This window comes from Mycteria americana, chromosome 3 (genome assembly GCF_035582795.1).
Source record: "Mycteria americana isolate JAX WOST 10 ecotype Jacksonville Zoo and Gardens chromosome 3, USCA_MyAme_1.0, whole genome shotgun sequence".
Taxonomy (NCBI): Eukaryota; Metazoa; Chordata; class Aves; order Ciconiiformes; family Ciconiidae; genus Mycteria; species Mycteria americana.
The window spans coordinates 77920964-77941979 of record NC_134367.1 but is presented as its reverse complement, the minus strand read 5'-3'; the positions used below and the strand labels follow the sequence as shown (position 1 = coordinate 77941979).

General features: G+C 39.8%; 1 long non-coding RNA gene across 2 annotated transcripts; it reads left to right on the top strand.

Annotated features, from left to right (window-relative positions):
- Window positions 1–251: 251 nt before the first annotated feature.
- Window positions 252–10148, top strand: LOC142408506 (uncharacterized). 2 transcript variants are annotated; one of them, XR_012775311.1, is made up of 2 exons: window positions 252–407; window positions 1151–10148. It is a non-coding gene; the product is annotated as an uncharacterized LOC142408506 (long non-coding RNA). The 2 variants fall into 2 exon arrangements; XR_012775310.1 differs by lacking the exon at window positions 252–407 and adding an exon at window positions 426–655.
- The last annotated feature ends 10868 nt before the right edge of the window (window positions 10149–21016 follow it).

Here is a 21016-nt window from a genome sequence, read left to right as displayed (position 1 = left end):
GTTCGCTCCGGAGTTCGCTTCAGTTCAGGCTGCGCTGGCAGCAGCAGCGGCAGCGGCGGCAGGAGGAGGGGAGGGGGCAGGGCCCGCGGGGGTGGGGACATGCCGGGGGGCGGGCCCGGGGGCGGGGCGGCCGTCACTGGCGGCCGGCGGCGGCAGCGCCGCTTGGCGGAGCCAGCTGTCTGTCGCTCCCCTTCCGCTCCGGGGGCCCGGGGCGGCGGCGGCGGCGCAGCGGGGGCGGGTGGGGAGGGGGCGCCGCCGGGCCGGAGGGGGTTTTCTCCGCCGACCACGCCCCCTCCGAGCGGCTGCGCGTGGACAGGCGGCGCAGGCGCGCGGCGTCGCGTGCGGCTCCCGCGCGCCTCCCCCCGCCCCGCGGAAACACGCGCGCGCACAGAACTCTTCTAAACAAAGTCGTGTTGCTTCACCTATGCCGCGCGTGGGGGGGGGGGCGGGTCACGTGCGCCCCCGGGGGCGGGGAGAGCCCCACCGAGGCGCGCGTGCGCCCGCCCTTCCCAAGGCAGCCGCCGCTTCGCGGGGCCGCGGTCTCGCGCGGCAGAGGGGGGAGAGCCGGGGCGGGGGGGGGCGGCGGTTGGTTGCGCGCGCATGCGGCGGTGGGCGGTGCGGGTGGCGGAGCGGCGCGAGGAGCAATTTCTAACTGGTAAAGCGGCCGCGTGGGCAGGAGGAGAGCGCGGCGTGGGGCTGAGGCGCCGGGGCCGGGGGAGCTCCCCGGCAGCGAGCCGTAGCTGGCCCCGCGGGAGGGCGAGGAGACGCGGGGGTGGCGGGAGCCGCTCTCCTCTCCGCCCTCTCCCCGTCTGTCGGCCAGGCGGCGCGAGCCCGCCGGCTGCGGGAGCGGTTTAACGGCCGCCCTCGGCCTCGGAGGGGCGCGGAGCGGGCCGGGGGCTTGCTGGTGCTGCCGGAGGAGAAATGCAGGCCCAGCCTTCCGCGCGCCCCTTGCCCCGCACGCCCCGTCCCCGGAGCAACGACGGCGGCCCCCGCCTGCGGCTGTCGCTGCGCAGCGCCGTGCCCCAGCCGGGCGGCCCGCCCGCCTCGGCGCCCCGCGGCAGCCTGGGCCGTTCTCCGGGTCCCGGTGGCGGCGTAGCCTTCCTGCCCAAGCCTCGCCGGCAGGCAGTTAGACGCCCTTTTTTGCTTACAGGGCAGCGCCGTGTTTTGGCAGCAGCCATGGCTTGTTTGACGGGTTTGGATGGGAGACGTGATGGGAGCAGCAGTATCCAGCAGCCAGAACCAAAATTAAAGTGCTCCATCCACTGTAGCCACAGAGGCAAAGCAGCGCGACGCGGTTGCTTGTACGTATTCCTCCTTCCCCATGCAGCTATTTGGTGTTCTTGCTTGATTTTTATTACTTGGGATGTCGTCAGAAGGCTTTGATGCAGTTTTTAGTAGCTTGGGAGAACTTACGTTGTAAAGCTAGAGAAAAATTGTTTCATGCTTTATTTAGTTCGCTGAAAACAGTCATTTTTGATAGGACTAGGTATAAAGTCTAGTTGTTGCTTGAAGTTTTGTAAAAATTCAAATGTATTTTCACACATACTGCACGGTATTTGAAGAAACGTTAAATATTAGGTTAATCGCAATGAACAATGCTTCCAAAACTAAAAGGAAGGACAGACACGTTGTCGTCTTGACAGGTGTACAATTTTATTAGGTATTGTCAAGCAGTGTTATTCTCCTTTTCCTGAAAGATGTGCATTGACAGAAATGTAGAGAAAGTGTAGTTCTCATAATAGTAAAAATGGCTTGGATTACTGCATTCTTTCTAGTGTTTATTGGATTTTTTGCCTTTAAAACATGTAGAACTCACTCTTTGGACATGAGAATTTTTATTTCATTTCAGGGTTTTGTTTACATTAAGAAAAAAATTAATGGCTTGTGTAAAATAAGTCAGATTTATTGCTTCCATCATTTTAAAAATGTATATTTGGCAAGAAAATATTATCTTTGTTATCAAAGAAAGAGTAGCAATGTTACAAACCATTTTTTTAACATAGATTCTTAGTCCATCAATAGCATGCCCAAAGCATGCTGTAGTATGGCTATGGATGGTGAAACAATACAGTTTCTATTTAGCAACAAGATTGTGTTTGCTCTTTTCCAACCTTGTTTTAAAATTGTGACGAGCTAAAACACAACCTTATATGCTTAACAAAATTGCCATCCTTTTATTTATTGTACATCAGTCTGAAAGATGATGTGTTTTGTAGCCCTTTATTTGCTAATTTTTAATCAGTGAGTGAAGGCTCTCTTTTAACCCTGAGAAAACTTGGTATCAAATCCTTCAATTTGATTAAGGGCATCCGTCAGACCGCAGGCTTTCATCTTAAAATTAGATTAGCTTAGATAATGTTAGAATAATTGTTCTGGACTGCTGATTCTCACAGTAAAAATAGCATATGGAGACTTTTTCAGCAGATTTGGTGCAGCTGTTCCCATACCACTTCATTATTGCCTCCTGCACATAAAGTGCTTCCAGTGCTTGAATATGAGCAGACAAAACAATCACACAATATAAGGTAAGAAATACCAACACAAGTTGTTGGGCAGTAACCATCAGTTGTCTTCCCTACTAATGGGAACAATATAGCTTATCCTAAGCTATTTTGCACTTATTTACTGGAGAATAAGATGGTGCACACTAGCAATTACTGAGGAATCACTCATGCAGCATAATGCAGAATTCAAGCTCTAGTTTGCTCTGTGTTAATCTGAAATATTTTCTCAGTCTGAACAGTACAGAAATTGAGGCAAAGCTATGTGCTGAAGCAGCCCATGTAATAGGCATAAATCGGCATAAATAGGCATAAATTTAAGAAAATTTCTCATCCTTGATTTTTCCATAAATACTTCAAGACTCTGAATTTAAATTGTTGGGAAAATGCCCTTGGAAAAGCTGAATGCTTTAACAAAATGTAGATAACTCACCATTAGTTTTAAATAAGCAAATCAGCATGATATCTTCATCAAATATACGGTAAAAACAAAAAAGCTACCCAAGAGCCCCTCTCAGCGTACTTATGTTCTTCTCTCAACCTTTACCTTCCCACACTTCCATGTCCCAGGAAAGGGTGTTTTAAGAGTGGCTGGGTGATGGAAATTGAATTAGTTCTGGTTAAAGAGCTGTGAGAAGGTATAGCTCCCGTCAAGACTGGTGTGTCTACAGCTTGATCTACAGAGGCACTAGAAGTACTCTTGCACTGCATTGAACTTTGCAGCTTTCCCGTGGGGGGAGGACATGGCATGACACAGGGTTGGGTAAACAGGTTCTGCAGGTAAGGGGGAGAGGTTGTGTGGTATTGATGTCAGGGTTGGAGGGGTGGGTATTGTTTTGGTTGGTTTGTTTCAAGGTAACCAGGTCCTGTGGTCATGTAAGGTTCTTTAGGTAACTAGTGCCTAAGTCCCAATGCCTTAACTTCTGTCTGGACACAAGCAGAAATCTGTATCTTTAACTCTTGTGTTTTCATCTAGGTAGCCCTTCTTGTATCATGCAACCTGTAGTGTTCTCCAACAGCTTCTCTTTTAAGGTGAAACTTTATTGCATTAATCTTATCTTGAAGTAAGAAAAATTATGATAATGCCAGCAGCAGCCTCTGTATATTACAGTAAAGGCCTGCAGTGATCATAAAAAGCAAATTCAATTACTGCTATAATGTTCATAGCTGATAGCACCTTGGGAAATAGGAGCGCTGAAGGCCGATGACTACTGGGAAACATACTATTTTAGTTAGTGTTGGCTCTTACTTCCGGTGTCTCTGACCAAATCATAGGCATATATAGTTGGATGTCATCAGCCTTCTGCAACGCTGTCTGTAACAGGAAGATACCAATGTGCTATACTACTCTTCTTTAGGGAAAGAAGCAATTCTTCACTTACCCATTACAGTCACTCAGGGAAAAAATACAATGTTTGTGATTCAGTTATTGCATAATTCAATCAATTCACTATTGAATGGTGTACAAGATTGTAGGTGCTGTTAACTGTAATGCAGCAGTCAGATGTGGCCACTACCAGGTGGACATCTGAAATTCCTTCATCTCTGGAAGATGATTAACACATGAACAAAATAAGGTCTAGAGCCAGACTAAAAATCTCAAGAACCAATTATATTGAAATTCTGTGACGTGTCTGACAACAAAAACGTATTTCCTTTGACAGTAAGCCAAACTGACAGATAACTTTTTCAAACAAAAGCCGTAGTAGTGCATCATTCAAAGTAATAAGCAGAAGATATGGCATTCATACTCTAAAAAAGGAAGAGTTTTTAAAAAAAAAAACAAAACATGTTCTAATGACCACCTCAGGTTCTTTAACTATTTATGCTAACACTTACCATTCCACTCTGTATGCCAGGTTTATCTTGTCTGTAGAACTGGATGCTTTATTCCAGCTTTCATGTTTCCTGGCACAGCAGAGAGTTGCAGATATGTCTTGACTTCTGTTTAAATCCCAGGATGGGCTTCATCCATTAAATATAGATAATAACACACATAGATCGTAACACATTTCTGAGTGCTGTGTGTAATCTTGGAAGAGATAATGCCTAAATTTATCCACTATTGATGCTAAGTGATTGCTGAAGAAGTGGAAGATACAGGTTTTAAGCACACCTTAGTCTGTAAGGATTCAGATTTGTATCTTCCCTACTTAAGGTACTTCAAGCTGTACAACTGTGAAGAAGGATGTAGTATCCCACAGTATCACTCCTGTTAGAACTGGCCATTCCTCAGGTTAGAATAAAGGAGCCAGAAGAAGATCTATCTTTGTGAGTCATCCACTTACGTAAGAGTAGGAAGAGCTGCATTCTCACTGTTCCTGTGGTTGTGTATTAATTATGCAGTCATTAAGTTGGGGAGAAAAGAAAAAGCTAAGTCAAACAAAAAAGTATTTTTCCACCTTTGACCTAAATCTCATACCTGGCAGTTTTCTTGGTAAGGTATGTATTCCATATACCTTAAGTGACTCTAATAGGATGCTGTTACACAGATAGGATGGAGGGTCCTAAATTCTGCTTCATAAAATATTAAGCATTTTGTTTAACTCTCAGTAGTTAGAATCATAGAATAGTTTGGGTTGGAAGGGACCTTTAAAGGTCATCTAGTCCAACCCCCCTGCAATGAGCAGGGACATCTTCAACTAGAGCAGGTTGCTCAGAGCCCCATCCAACCTGACCTTGAACACTTCCAGGGATGGGGCATTGACAACTTCTCTGGGCAACCTGTTCCAGTGTTTCACTGCCCTCATGTTAGTGAAGGCATGGGTATCTCTGTGTTGGGCTTCACCTCATCTGAATATCAAATAGCCATGGTTATGCATGGAAAAGATGTAAATCAATATATAATAGAATGTATTACACCAATGTTCAAGATTGCCATAGATTAATCACCTATTAGAGTATATTTTTCTTTAAGTAGATAATTTCCATGGGTATGGAATGTATGTGCTGTTTCTTTATGTACTACTATGTAGACTTTTGTCCAGAAAAGAGAGCATTCTAGCAACAAGAAAACATCTGTCTGTCTAGAGAGGGTCGTAGTTCTGCTAGGCTTCTGAGAAATCTCTGTGCGTTAAAAACAAAGTTTAGATTGGTTTCATTTCATATTCTTCAGTAGGAGATCAAAATGAATCTCATGTATGCCAGTTTTATTATAATGACGCTGAGAAAGGCAGAAAACTGTGAGAAGGAGGGAAAGAAAAGCAATCTGAGAAAGCATAGAATAGAAGAAATTACCTGTAATTAGGGAGAGAAAACTAAATAGAGGTACTACATTGTAAACATAAAATTTATCTACTTTATCATCTCGTTTATAACAGTACTTAAATCTAAAAGCTGGGGGGAAAAAAGCTAATTATTCACAGAACATATTTGAATTGTGCATTCTGAAGGTATGTTTTACCTCTTAAGCTCATAAACTTCCCTACATCTTGTATAAACGCTTGCATTGGTTTTGTGCATTTTACTGTTGGATCATCAATATTCTTCCTAGCTCATTAAAACAAGCCAAATAATCTCTTGCGATATACTGTGCATGTTTCCAGTATTTCTAATCCCATGCACACCCCTATAGCTTCAGTTAGGGTGCTAACTACACTTCCCATCTGTACAGTCACAAAATTACTACCTTAGTTATACAGCTCTGGGCTTGCATAGGGGAGAATTTCAAATGGCTTCTGGCCGGTCCTTTGTGGAGAACTGATGTACAGAAACACTGTGTGAGCCAGCCTACGCCATGCGTTGTAGAAGTATTACTGTAAGTGCTGCCTGGCTCTGTGGAGGCACTGAATTGACCATTGCTAAATATAATGTCTCTGTCATTGGAGTCTAGCTAACACACATTCTAGTTTAAAAGACTACAGTATTAGGATATCTGGAAATTTAAGAATACTAAGAGATCTTAGCCATTATTTCAGATATACCTGTTTTGTTTTTTACCTTCTATCCAATTTGTGCTAGATATCTGACCTTAAAACTATACAGGATAACATTCTGCATTTTAATTGACGCAGTCATCTCATCTACAGTAGTGCCCTCAGTAGCTTTTTTTTATTTGCTACATGTAACTAAAAATACAATGTTGAAAGACATATTTCTGTGTTAAGATATGTAATCAAAAGTATTTTTACTTTTCACTGTAGTGAGAAGAGTTTTCATCTTTTCTACAGGATTAAAAAAAAAAAAAGAGACAAAGTTCATGTCAGGGAAATTTGCAGATTTATTTTGACAACCACAGTGGCAAAGAGCTGACCACTAAAGAAACTGTTTAAGTTCTGTTTTTCAGGTGCACCATCTTTTGGTAAAATACCATAGTATATTGGTTACTGTTGAATGTAAGTGAAATGCTTTCAGCCTTACCTTTGTAAATATATTTAAATTAACTATTCTTCTTAATTACTACTAAAACCAAGTAGAGTTTAAAATGTAATTGATGCATTAATTTACATTAACATCCTATTAACATATCTGAAATATGAATGTATGCGTATATTGACTTACACTGAGGGATTGCTAGTGGTATGTTGCTTTACTTCTTAATGTTAAGTACACAAAGAGCAGCAGTTCTTGCACAAGGAGCTTATATTTAAATAGACAGAAAATGTCTAAAGGAATTATAAGAAAACTGCGTTTTTTAAAACCTTCTCATAATAATCAAGAAACTTTTGTATTGGCTGGACCTTCTAATAAAATGTAATTAATCAGTCTGAAAAATCCAGAATCCTATTTTTTACTAGAAATCTTTTTTTCCCCCCACTCAAAATACTTTATATATTCCAAGTCTTTATTAAATACAAGTCCTTTTTTATATATTTAATAGTGAAGAGAAGTGTCTGGACTTACAAAGCCGTGAGGGGAAAAAAAGGGACCAAGCAATACGAATCTTAAAAGCTTCTGGAGATGAGACAGAATTGCTCAACAGTGTTCATCCAAAGCAAAGGACAGAGAGCAGTGATACAGCGTTTGTTGATTTTCCACACAAAGACCATTGTGCTTCTGTGCTATAGTATGCTCAGAAACTTGCTCTCTGTTGATGGGTATTTGTGCCTTTTCTCTAAAAGGAAACAGCAATGTTCAATCTCTTAATACTTTTATGGTCCTTTTTCACTTCAGGAAGTTTAAACTTTGTTTTATTTGTGGATGACTTACTGTCTCCCATTTAATTCCTCCTACCCACAGTCTTTCTGTTGAGTGTGGGAGATCTTTCCTGGAATATAGCAGCCACATACGTTGTAGTTATGATATGCCCCAGAGCCCATTTCACAGTTTTCTACTTTTTAGAAGCTATGAAACACTTTGTAGTAAAGTACTTCAAGTTGCTTGGATGAAAGCTGCTATAAAAGTATGGAGAATTATTGCTTAAGCACTTGGATAGATTCAGGGTTTCCTCATAGAAGCAGGAAGCATCCCAAATCTCGTGCCATCTTTGTTGGCATTTGTAGGCTGGTGCATCTTAAGACCCTATTTCACTGTCACTGAAGCTCAAAGGACAAGTCATAACAATCAGTAAAACATGACTCTTGGGCTCAGAACCAAAAGGTGAACGTTTCTGGGTTGTTAGCTAATGTGAGAGAGATCGGACTCATTCTGAGCTACAGTCACGTCATACAAGATCATATGATCTTACTTAGCTAATACTGTATCTGATTGTTATTTAAAATTAGTTCATTGCTTGATTACAGTAATTCATTGTTACAAGTTTATAAGCACAATAAAGGGTAGGATTCACTTGCCTTATGGTATTGCACTTGAATCTCCAGAAGGTCACTTTTCTCTCACAGTTCCTGTATCACGTCTGCCAGCTCTGTGCAAATGTCTCTTATACCTTTTGGACGTCTGGAGTGGCCACTGCAAGCTGTTGAATGGTCAGCTGAATCTCACTGTAAGCATGCAGAAACATTTTTCCATTAACCACTTTTGCTCTCAGAATAGTCTGAACAGCAGCTTGGGTTCAGGATTTTGACAGCAACTGAATTACTCTGTTGAAGGTAATGCAGTCATTTGCTAGCTTTGGCTTTCAGAAGTGTGTTAGTATTTTACATTCATAAAGTCATTGTGTTGGATAGACCACAGAGTAGAGGGGCAAGGGAGTAGGCTGAAAAGTTCACTATGGTGTAGAGGCAAAACATATGCAAAATGGACTAATCACCTCGATTTAGATATAGTGGTCTGATAAAAAAATCACTGCAGCTAAATTTGAAGTGTCTAGAAATTACATTTTACCCTACTGGCCATCTCTCAAATTCTCTTAAATTTTTATTATTCTTCTTAGTTTGAAATATTTCATGTTTGGTCTCCGATTGTGACTGAAATATAGGGAAGGGAAACACAAAACATTTCCTGTATATTCAAATGACTTTTGTACAGATCCAGTTCACGTGAGTCTAGATATTCCTGTTCATTTACAACATGAGAAGTTTCCATGTACATGTTACAACTTTTCTTATAACTTAGAGAAAGTGGCCTTAAAAACTTCTATAATAGGCAGCTTTATATTATGGAATTTATTGTATCATTCATAAATAAAGATGATCACTGAAATGTTAACATCTCTTATGGTATCGTATTTGTTTAAAAATGTGTATTTGAAAGTTTCATGGGCAGTTTCCTTCACCTTTCAGGTGTTTGCATAAGTTGTCAAACAAAGACAGGTTATTACACTGATGTTGATTAAAGGTTTTCATTTTTACAGAACAGGTGTGGCAGTTGTCTCTGTTTTTTAGCACACACCCCCCACCCCCAAATCCTGATAGGGCTGGAGACTGGTGTCCTATCAGCTTAAGGAGCAGAGAAATGCAAAAATAAGTTTCCCAGAGAGTATACTCTGCTACCCAATTTGCATAACAATACTGTTTTGTTATGTATTAACGAATATTTAGTCTGGTCTAACAATATGGTCAAAAACCAACAGGTTGTGGCAGGAACTATAAAGAAAACACTACTTGAGGCAAGGCAGGAGAAGAGTTATCTTGAATTTTTGTAGTTCTGTTTTGATTAAAGATGATCAGCATGAAAACGGGTATTAAGTAATCCAAATTAGGCAGTCTTCCCTCTTCCCACCCTAGAAAGGTTTGGAAAGTCCCTGTTATTTGGGAAGCTGGCAAACCACTTCTCTGTTAGAGGTGGAGAGGAGGCACTGCTGGGCTTAAAGCATTTCCCCATCTCTAGAATTTTTCTACTTGCTTTTAAAAAGTCATGATCTAGCCAATCAGATGGCCAATTTTCATGCCAGAAGAAGGTCTTCCCCTTAGCAAGTCAATTAAAGTATACATCCCTATCTTGGTTTTCCTTCCAGGTAGTCTATTTATAGCTATCCATCTGATTTTCATTACTAGAGGCATAATTGATCTTTTGTCCCATTTTGAAGTTTGTATGCACCTGTCTTACAGGTTAGTAGTGAAATCAATTATCCCTCTGGCTACAGATACATCTGGATACTTCATTAGAAGGTTGTCAAGAGTAGGTGGAGTCCTTTGTGTTAGATTGGCAACAGGTGATTAGTGGGGGAGTCATAGCAGTGTAGGCACAGCTTGCAGGCTCAGGCTTGTATCTGATGTTACATTGACAGGTTCACTATTTTGCTCCAGCAATAAGGTTTTGGGGAGGTCTGGTAAAAAAAAAAAAAAAAAAAAAAAACAAAACCAAAAACAACTACTCCCCCCAAAAAAAACCCAGCTGAGTTCATTTAAGGAGGGAATGGAAATATAGAGATTAACTTGAAAAAAAAAAAGACTTGGACTTTTCTGTTATCACAAGTACAAAATAGTAGATTAGCAATGTAGTAAGATAAGTGAATATTACAAATATGTGACTAAAACGACCATTTTGCATACAGTATTGATGTAATTCTCCTGTTATATCTTCATATGATTGATGTGGAGCTTGAATTGAGTGAGTTACATTATTTCATTCTAACTTTGTCCTCACAACAACCAAAAACCTGCTGTCTTTTGGCTGCTTATGATCAAAAATTCTGTTACGTGTGAAATCAGTTCTGTCTAATTACAGACTTCAGTGGCCTTTGTCCCCTTTTGGCTGAAAAGGATACCCAAGCACAGCAGTCAGAGATCATGAGTCATTGTATGTAGGTCGTGTGATGTAATCCTTCAAAATTAATTTGATCTCAGAACATGAAATACTAAATAATTATTGAATGCATTACAACATTCCCTGATTTTTAAAAGTAAAAATACAGAAAAAAAAAATTGCAGAATTCCATGTGTGGGGTTGGACTAGATGATCTCAAGCAATCCCTTCCAACCTAAACAATTGTGTGTCACTGTTCAGTTATGCAAATACATTAAATACCAAATTTTATTGGTGGTGGGTTTTTTTGTATCTGTAATTTTGGACTTTTTGACAGTGTTGGTTGTTAGAAATAGTAGAGTTTTATATATAAATCTATACAGCACTAGGTCCAAATTGTATGGCTTTGTAGCTGTACAGCAGATAATAATACACTTTAAGCTACGTTGTGATCTCCTTACCTCTCATTAATTGTCAAATTACCTAAAATTGCTTTTCATATAACCTACTTGTCCTTTTATGTAAATGTTTTAAGTTTGCATGTCAGCATGTGGACCACAAACAAGTAGAGAAGCATTTAGAGAAATTTCTCCAGTTTCCTGAAACGTGAAGTATTTTGCTTCTCCTCTCGAAAAATTACACGATAGAACAAAAGTAGGAAGAAAGCACGCACATCCTTTGCAACATTGTCTTTGCAAAGCTAGCCTGGTGGGCATGCGCAGAAAACAGCCAAGCAGTGAGGCTGAGATTGTATTGACAGGAACAAGATGAATGGCCCCCTGGAGACTATGGGGTTTGTATGCTCGTTTCCACCACCTTTTCATCCTTTTGTACCCCCTTTCAGTTCATATGCAGATTAACTCAAACCAAGTCCTCACTAAATACTCTTTTTCACTTCAGTTTTGGAAGGTAGACGGAGCATCTAAATATTTATGAGGCTTTTTTCCTCTGGTTTATGATGCACTCTTGTTGAATGTTGAGGAATTACGTTAATGAATGCATGCCTGCACACACAGACACAGAAACCAGGCAAAAGGAAAAAAAACCACACAAAGCCTTGTCAGCTTTAATGTCGGCACTTACTAAACAGTTCCCATGAAAAAAAAAAAAAGGCAAAGAGATTTAAAATCTGTTGCCAGGAGAAAAATAAATTGTATGGCTGAGCACAAAAGAAAGAACAAAGTTTCATCTTTGCTTTCCTCAGCTGCAAATGTAACTCTTGTTTCAGCTCTGAATAAATTTGAAATAAAACATGTTAATTGAAAAATGAAACCTTGTCTAAAAAGTCTTAACTGGATTTGTGTTTTCAGTAATGAAGAAAAGGCAAAGCTTCAGTCCTGTACAAGTTTCCTTTAACATCGGTAGTAGTAAACATGATACGTATTTTTTTTGTATGATACAAGGTGCAGTTAAGTATCATTTAATTTGAGTTACAAGTCAAATAATTAAACTGTTTGTGCTATGATTTTGTTAACTTCAGTATATTTATTAGGAGGTTAGATTTTATGAGACTGATGGGTTTTCTGGAAACTAAATTACATTTTTTTAAATTGAATACATAGAATATACTGAGATTATAGCTAGATATACTGGAATATTAATTTCTTTTCAGTATAGGTAGTTCAAAACTGTAACTTAAGGAACACACTTTTTAGAGATGGAAGACTATATTGCATTAAAATACTAGAACTGAAATATGAATATATTAATTCTTTTAATACTGTGTTGTCAAGAAGAGTAATTTCTTCAACCTTTAATCATCTCTACCTTCCTTCTACCCCTTTTTATTCTGATGCACACATAGCTGTGGCAGACAGGGCCCTAACTCATACAAGTGGGACAGTAAATTCTTTCACATTCAAGAACCAGAACATGAGGTCTTACAATGTGCTCTTGTGCTATCATTTAAAAACTTACTGAAGCAATTGCAGAATGTTAAACTCTTAACTCTTCAAGTCCAGTGGTATTTCACTGTCTAGGCTCTGTTTTTCATATTTATAATATGCCTATCTGAATTTCATAAAACATTGCCCTAATAAATGTGTTCATGTTTTTATTGTACTCTGTTTTCAAGGTATTCAATTTCATATGTAATTAAATTCAATAAAGCCATCTACATTTCATTTATTCTAAAGTTATTGTTTATTATCTTCAAATACTGACTTTGCTATTTTCAGTTACTTTGCCTGTGATATCCAAGGGTTAAGTGAAACAAATTTTTCTTAGCAGATCCCAAGACACTGAAGTGTATACAAGCTAATAAAAAATTAGTATTTGTCAACTGAAATTGCATCACTTCTGTTTAGTCTTTCATCCTTTAACCTGCATCTTCTCCCCTTGCCCCCCCCCCATAAATTCACATTGCCAGTCATGACCACAGATACAATTTTAGATATTGTTGAAGTACTTAAAACCCTTAAACTTGAAAGTGATCCAAAAATCTCAGTTTTGTCTCTTAACTGGGGAGATTTCAAACTTACCTGGACTTGTCTGGCCTGGGCAAATCAAAGCACTTATTGCGGGATCTTATTTGCACATCTGTATAACGACTTGCCTCTTTTTCCTGTGGGTGGATTTGCAGGGAGGGGAAGAAGGTCTTCCTTCTATATATGCATGTACAGGACACAGTGGATTAATAGGTGAATGGGGAAAATACATCGAGCTGGTAAATGTTGGAAGAAGAGAGCAGCAAGGAGATGAGATACTTGAATAAGCTTTGAAGAAGGAAGAATCTGAAGCAAGGGGCAGAAAAGCTGGGAAAAAACAGTGAAGAGTGATGTGGTGGTAGAGGCAGATGTAGCGGAAAGCTTTTATATGGAGAACAGCAAGGAAAAACCAAAGTTGAGAGAGTCCTTGGCTTGAGTAGGGAGGGGTTTTGGCTCCCTTTAAGCAATTAACACTCCCAAAGAGAGGAGGAAAAAAGTGGCACACAAGCCAAAGTCGTTGAAAGTAGTTTTTTGTGGTAAGAAAGGTGGATGCTCTATAGGCCTAAGTCAGGGAGCAGGTATGTCAAAGTCCTGTGAAAGGCCTTCATTTATAACCAGACAAGTACACCGCCCCCCATCCCCCCCAAAAAATCCCAAAAGCCAAAGAGGTTTTAGCCCACAGGAGTGCCATATGAATGATGAGGAAAGCAATTATCTGTACTTTGCCCAAAAGAATATGGCACAGGAAATAACAAGAATTTACAAAGATGACAAGCCTGAGCTACACGTACACGTGCGTCCATCAGCTGCATCTCAGTCCAGCACACTGACGCTAAGGACAAGCCTCCTTCTCCAGTCTCAGAAGGTTACCTAAAAACTAGGGACCCATGTGAGGAGCCAGAAAGTCCTGTCTAGACCAACGGGACTTCTGGCCTGCATATACAGCTAGCTCACATTCCTGAAATAAAATATAGGACATAAACTAGTTACCTAAGCTGAGCACTTATTTTCTTCCTCTGAAACCTATTTGCATCCACAGATTTCAACCCATTAGAATAAACTCTGCTTCCAGAACGTGAAAGTGCACAAATGGCAACTGCACATATAAAACAGTAATGCTTTCAGTGGATTCTTAAAGGCAAGACCACAAACCTACGTAGTGATCTTCTGCCTTGTGAAGTTTTGCTTCGAAAATAACCAAGGGTAGGAGCACGTTCTTCATTCTCCTGAATCAGAAAGTCCTACAATGGATTCAGACTTTAGGTCCCAGTGCAAAATCCTAATTCCTGGAGAAAAAAAAAAAAAAATAGGTCATAGAACTGATTATAAGGACCCAAATCACAGTGCTGTCAGGATTACCAAACAGGTTAAGCTTTAGAACACCTATACTCCCCTTCAGTTGTTTGCTAGGTGAAGAACTCACTTCACAGTTTTTACTGTTTTCCATTGTCTGAAGAATTTTGCTCAAATTCAGAAGTCACAAGACACGTAAGGATTAAAAAAAAAAAAACAAAGCCCACACACCACTGGAAATTGCAGGTAGGTTCTCTCAACACTCATCTTTTGTGGCGAACACTAAAAATGAGCAATCTTCCTTTTTCCTAAGGCTGATTCTGAAGCGTTGTCACATTTTATCTGAAGGCAGTGGGGTGCAGCCATGTGTTTTTCAAGAAAGTACTTTCTTGAGTCCACTTAATCTTTAGGTTGGGATTTTTCCAAATGGATTCCTGCATAAATTTACCTTTTTTCTTTTTTCTTCCCAAAAGAAATTTCCTACAGCTGAATCACAGCACTCTAAAGGGAATCTGCCACTGCCTACGCTATGAGAAGTCTAGCTGTTTCCATACTAGTGTAACAGAGTCATCTCACAGATGGAAGGTGTATCTCCATGGATGCCACTGAACTGAAAGGGAATCTGAAAGGCAATTCGTTTTTTTTTGCGAGTTTGGTGTACATGCTTAACAGTATTCCTCTTTGGTGCCTAAACAATTGATTTAGGTGTATAACATGAAAATTATCTGTCTCCTTCTGTACTCACCGATGCCACAATTTCTGCTGATAGGTAGACCCAGAGCTCCTAGCAGACAGAAAGCCTACAGAGTGCTGAAGCCACAATTACCAAAGTGCTTAGACATCTAGCATAAGATGTCCTAAGACAAATTTCTCAGAAGGCATTCTCCCCTAACAATAACAAAAAAAAATATGGGTAAGTTTGTTCATCATCTCTGAGAATATCGACCTAGCAGGTCTACAAATTTTCTCAAGTTACTATGGGTGATGCATGCTTTTTTCTTACCTTCTCATACGTAAGAAATGTTCAGATTCATAGTTCAGATTCATGAGCATAGTTCTATTAGGACTCCCTGCAAATCTAGTTTCCAGAAATATCCTTCAGACACCTAACCTTCATGAATTAATTGATGAAGGAACCTCAGCCCGCCTCTAGACATGAAGATGTATTACCTTAGGTACAGAACTCCTCTAAGGGTTGAGTGTTGTAACAGCAAGGCTGCCAGATGCTGATGGAGTAAAACAGAACATCATTCCTCCCTCTTACACAAATCAACTCCAGATTTCTTCACAAATCAAGAGGTTAGTGGTTGTTCTCCCAGGCAAGCTGCTTCCAATATCAACAGTGCCCACTTAGGAAGAAGGAAAGTGAATTTCAGAGAGTTCTCCTCTCCAAGCACAATTTTTCTTACCCTGCTTTCTCCTGTTTGAATTTCTCCACGTAAAGGGGGAAGGGCAGAAGACCAGACTTCTGTTTGATAACCGTTTTCTTTCCTGTTATTTTTGCCGGCAGAATCTGCGCATGTTATAAGTACAAAGTGATTATTTGAAAGGCAAAACAAGATAAAGGCAAAACTATCAGACTTATTTAAAGAAGAATACAGAATAAAGTAATATGGAGCCTGTACTGTTACTTCAAGAATACATATTCTGTATGTCAGAACATAATAATTGGCACCATTCCATCTCTGCCATTTTTTAAGCAATAACCATTGCTAATTGGTTTGTCAAGCATTTTCTTTGGCATAGTGTGAGAATTTTTGTTTTAAGAACTGTTGAATATCAGGAATTAAATCAATGAAGGAAGCTTACAGAAACCTCAAGCATTGTTCTTTCCTAAAGATCATTCAGTGTTCCTAAACTGTGTGAACTGAATTTGTTCGCACAAGTGTAATTCCACCAAAAGTCAATGCTCCTAAGTTGAGTACTAATTATGTGATTTAATTTTGGAGCATTCTAAAAGTTTATTTCTGAATTAGTTATCTTTTGCTTTCTTTAATTTGTCATCTTGGTTTTCAGAAAAAAAAAAAAAAAAAAAAAACCCAACAACATAGTCAAAGCTGGGAAAAAAAAATCTATTAACATTTTGTGATGTTTGTCTGAGGAAAATAAAAGGGTTTGTTTTGTTCTTTAAACACTGCCTTAGTCATTTTACCAGGGTGATTTTTAAGAATAATGTCATATAAATTAGGGTAATGATCTAGAAAGGTGCTGGAATGAGACAAAAGGAGTCTGGATTTAACATCAACTTTTGATACAGATTTTCTGGCTGCATCTCTTCTAAAAAGTTAAACAAACAGGACCAGGACCCAGCTGTGACTGTAGGGCCAGGCACCCTGGGCTGGCTGTGTTCATACTGTTAAGATTTCATCCAACGCAGCGCAGCCAGCTATCGAACCGTGCCCAGGTAGTCTTTGGGAAAGTGCTTGTTGGCCTTGGGGGAAAACCGTCCCCGGAGATGTTCTGACTCTTGAACAGCACCGACATCTGGACGCACTGCCTGGCACTGCTTAATTTCTCAGTGCAGACGTACTCCCCGTGTGAGTTTGAGCAGAGCATGGGATTGTTCTATCGTTAAGTGCCCCCATTAGTGGGGAATAAATATTTTTCCTTTCTTCCTCTTATCTGCTACATCTATTTGGATTATGGTATCACTGTTAAAAATCCTCTCTTTCTGTTATGTGTAAACCATCTATTACAGTAAGGTCATAGCTTTAATTTAAAGTTATTACACTGTATACTAATTAGAGTAGCAACAAAAAGATTGCCAAAATGTAGAAAAGCCTGATAAAAGAAAAGGAAATCTTCAGCTCCCCACACAAATATATATGTATTTCTATAAGTGTGAATGTGTAAACATATTAATATATAGTAGTGTGTATGCATATACACACACATATATATATTTAAATATACCATGCAAAAGAGTTCTGCATTACTGTATCCCTCTGCCAGCAGAATTAAGATAACAATCTGTTACACAGCTATTTGACAGAAATGTTATAGTTAATTAGATAAACTTATTCTTGCGTCATGAACGACTGTTCTAAAAACCTAGACACATTTCCACATAGGCAAATACGACATTTCACTCAAAAGTGACAATGTTTCACAGATAAAATAGTAGTAGCGAGTCTCTTTCTGTTAATCTTTTAAATTATCTTTTAAGATCAGGTTACATACCATATAATTTAAATTATAGCATGGAAAAAACTATTTATGAAGGATGAAGTTAACCACAAAGATGAGGGACGGCACAAGAAAAGCAGAACACAAGCACAGGACAGGTGTTTTGATGCTTACATACTTGAGACAGAAATTCTTTCTAACAGTGGTAGCCGTACATGAAACAAGAAAGGTAGTAAAGAAAACAGCAAAGGACAACATTAACCACATAAAGAGGGACCTTGCACAATAATAAAACCAAAAAAAGCAAGCTTGTAAATTAGAAATTTTAAACCAGGAGTTCAGAAACCTATAAATCTTTTTTTCTTTTCTTCTAGTAATCATAGTTCCAAGTACAATTGGGTGAAATAGCCAAGAAATAAGCAAAGTAGCTGTCTAATCACACTTCAAAACAGCAATCTACAAATACTCCAGACTTGCTGTGGGTTTACCAGCACTTGGAAGCTCCATCAAGAATGTGCATTTAGTACCAGCTGCCAACATTTCCAGGGAAAAATGTATTGAATAAATACTACAGCGTGTAGCAGAACTTCTTCAAGCGATGGTAAATGATGTGACTTTGCAAACTGATACAGTACATCCTCCCTTAGTCCAGGGAAAGGAAAAAAAAAAAGTGATGGAGCCAAGCACTTATTAAGGCCCTTCAGACCTGATTAAAGTCAAATTGCAGGAAACGTTTACTTTAATATAAAATATGCACAGCAACACAACCTTAATTAGACACACACGTCTCTCAAGATATCAATAAATGTCTCCTTTTTGATAAGTCTGATTTAATAGACTGTAATAACAGGGGAATGTTTCTGAAACATCATTTAAGGAATTGGGAGAAATAAACAAGCTCGAATATTTAAACCTCAACACCAATTAGCAGACCATTCTTTTCAAAAAAATATCTGAATTTCAAGTTTATTTAGCTTCAGCCAAATACAATAAAGGCTTTGTTTTTAGAATAATTGGGTTTGAAACTCGAGAAACAGCTTCTGGGTGTTGGTATCTTCGTTCACAGAAGGCTACATAAGCAGCAAAACGTGTTGGATGCATTGGGTCTTAGCAGTGAGTTAGAAAATGAATTTGAAAACAGACATCCCCATCCGAAGGGTTTTTGTTTGTTTGTTCTACCTTTGCATGAAGCAGAAATTGAGAGGTCAGAAATGGGATCTCTTGTGTTGTGCGGCTACCTGGTAGCAGCACGGCGTTCAGCTTAACCATACGAGTTCTCAGCTGGGTTAGCACCTTACGAAACCTTGAAGCAAGCAATATATGGCATGCACTTAGCAATTTCAAGCAAAGTCTCCTGTGTTCATTCACAGAAGTACTTGTGCTCCCTTTTTGGCCATTTACACCACAGAAAAGCTTTTACAGTTTGCTTAAAACTGCCAAGAACAAAGCTCCAATATCTCTTCTCATAAAGGTTTCTGTTCCAATTCAGACACGGAGTGTTTGATTTGTGCTGAACAGTGGGCTGCTGGTTGTATTTCAGAGGTGAAGACAGAAGGAAAAACAGTCACGAACAAAGACCTGCTAGAAGAAATGAGGACCCGATGTGTCTCCAAGCACAGGAGAGGGGAGGTTTTGTGTCTGGAGCCAGTAATGGGTGTGAAATAGTGACCTGATCCTTAAACCTCCCATCATGCCATAACTGTTCCATGAACAAGCCCAGGGCTGCAGAACAAGGAGATCTCTTTACTCTGAGATTATGCTCTTGCCAGCAAGGAAGAGTAGAATGAGCAGTCCTACTGGATGCAACCTGTGACAACGCTTACCTGGATCTGTACCGATATTGTTTGATTTTCTCAAAATGGTTTCCTGCATATCGGTGGGCTCTGCTTTGTCCTCTGTGAAAGTGAACGGCCTCAATTATTCTGCTGTCATGGGATGTGAAGCAAACAATTACATTTGTTCAGGCTCTTGTAATTCAGTAGCAAGAATATCTGAGCATAAAGTCAATAGTAGATTTACACTGCAGTCAGTTCATAAAACCAGGTAACACTGTTTTTTAAACTAGAGGGAAGATTCTAGACCACCAGACATCAATGAATATTTTGATTCACTGATACCATGATTTCATCCCTAATTTTCCAGAACAATGATTGAAATTACAATATCCCTTTGACAGGGGCTTTTCTTAAAAAAAGAAAAAAACCATCTTTTTAATTCCAAAGACAGTATTTGAAAGGTTTTAAAACTGTGTCTCATATAAATGGTGGCTGACCTGTACAATAAAAATGACAGACATTTCATCTGTATTACTAGTTCTGTTACATCAGATATTTAAACATGCTGAAATAAAAGACTCCAGAATAAACAGCAATAGAAAACATAGAACTTAAACACCAGAAAACTTCACAATATCATTAACTGCAAATAAAATGAGTCTCAAACTCAGCATTTTGTATTTCTTCATGACATGACTAGCTTTTCAAAGAGACATAAATTCAAAAGCACAAACCACTTTCTTAAAAGCGTACATACGTGCAGATACGAGCTGGGCCACTCAAACTTATTATAAAAGAAGCAAATGGAAAGTTTCGTACGTCACTATATTACTGACTATACCACATTGAATGGAATGGTTTTGCTACATCAAAATCAGTGGAACTGCCCAGGCTGTCAATGTACAGTCAGTGGAAGGGGATGGATACTGCACAATGTCCTACTAGGTAACCTCTTTTGGTTGCGGTTGGATGCGGTGCTGGGCTATGTGTGTATTTCCCTTCAATCCACTAGAACACAGAAGTGGCCAATGGTTGAAATAAGGCCTTTGATGAAGAGGGGGTGGGGGAAGAAAAGGGCTGTAACTTAGGTGCTTCTCACTCCTGGTCTCTATCCTTCAAAAATACTGGGGAAAAAAAGGCACTGTTGCTTGGCAGTTTGATTTCTCAAAGGAAAATGAAAAAATAACACGAGGAGAGGACATTCCCCAGGATCGGAACATAAAGACGTTTCTTCTCCTTCCCCCTCGCCACCACACCCAACCTGGTCAGGTCTTCCAAAATTTAAAAACCACTGAGATGACTTTACCGCTTCTCAGAGAAAGCCTCAGTCTCAGCAGATGGGAAGTAGGCCTTTTTTTCTTGCCGCCAGAAAAACACAACTATTCGTCAGAAGCTGTGGCGCATGTAAGGAAAAGGAGAGTGAATTGCAAACAGCAGACAGAAAGCAAGCAGCAAACGAATGCCACGGGTGCCAGATCACCTGCAGAAGAAAGCGTTCTCTGAAACAAGGAGGCAAACATTCATCAGTGAGTATAGGCTGAGGAGCTACAGACAGAAGGAAAAGACTTAGCATACAGCTTTAAGTGCATCCCAGCCTTGACAGCAGCAGAAACATAGCATGGAAGTAGAGAAAGAACTGGTGCAAATAACAGAATGAACCCAAGAGGAATTCAGAGGGTGGTGGAGAAAGATACTCATCGTAAACGGGAGAGAGCGGCCACAGTAAGTAAGCCATAAACAGAGTGCCAGAGGCATGACGGCATGTGCTGTGGAAAAGAAAGTTTGTAACTGCAGACATTTTAAGAATGCATTCATTCATTAAAAACAGCACAAAGCTCACGATGTCCAGAGGGCCAGGGAACTGTTCCTC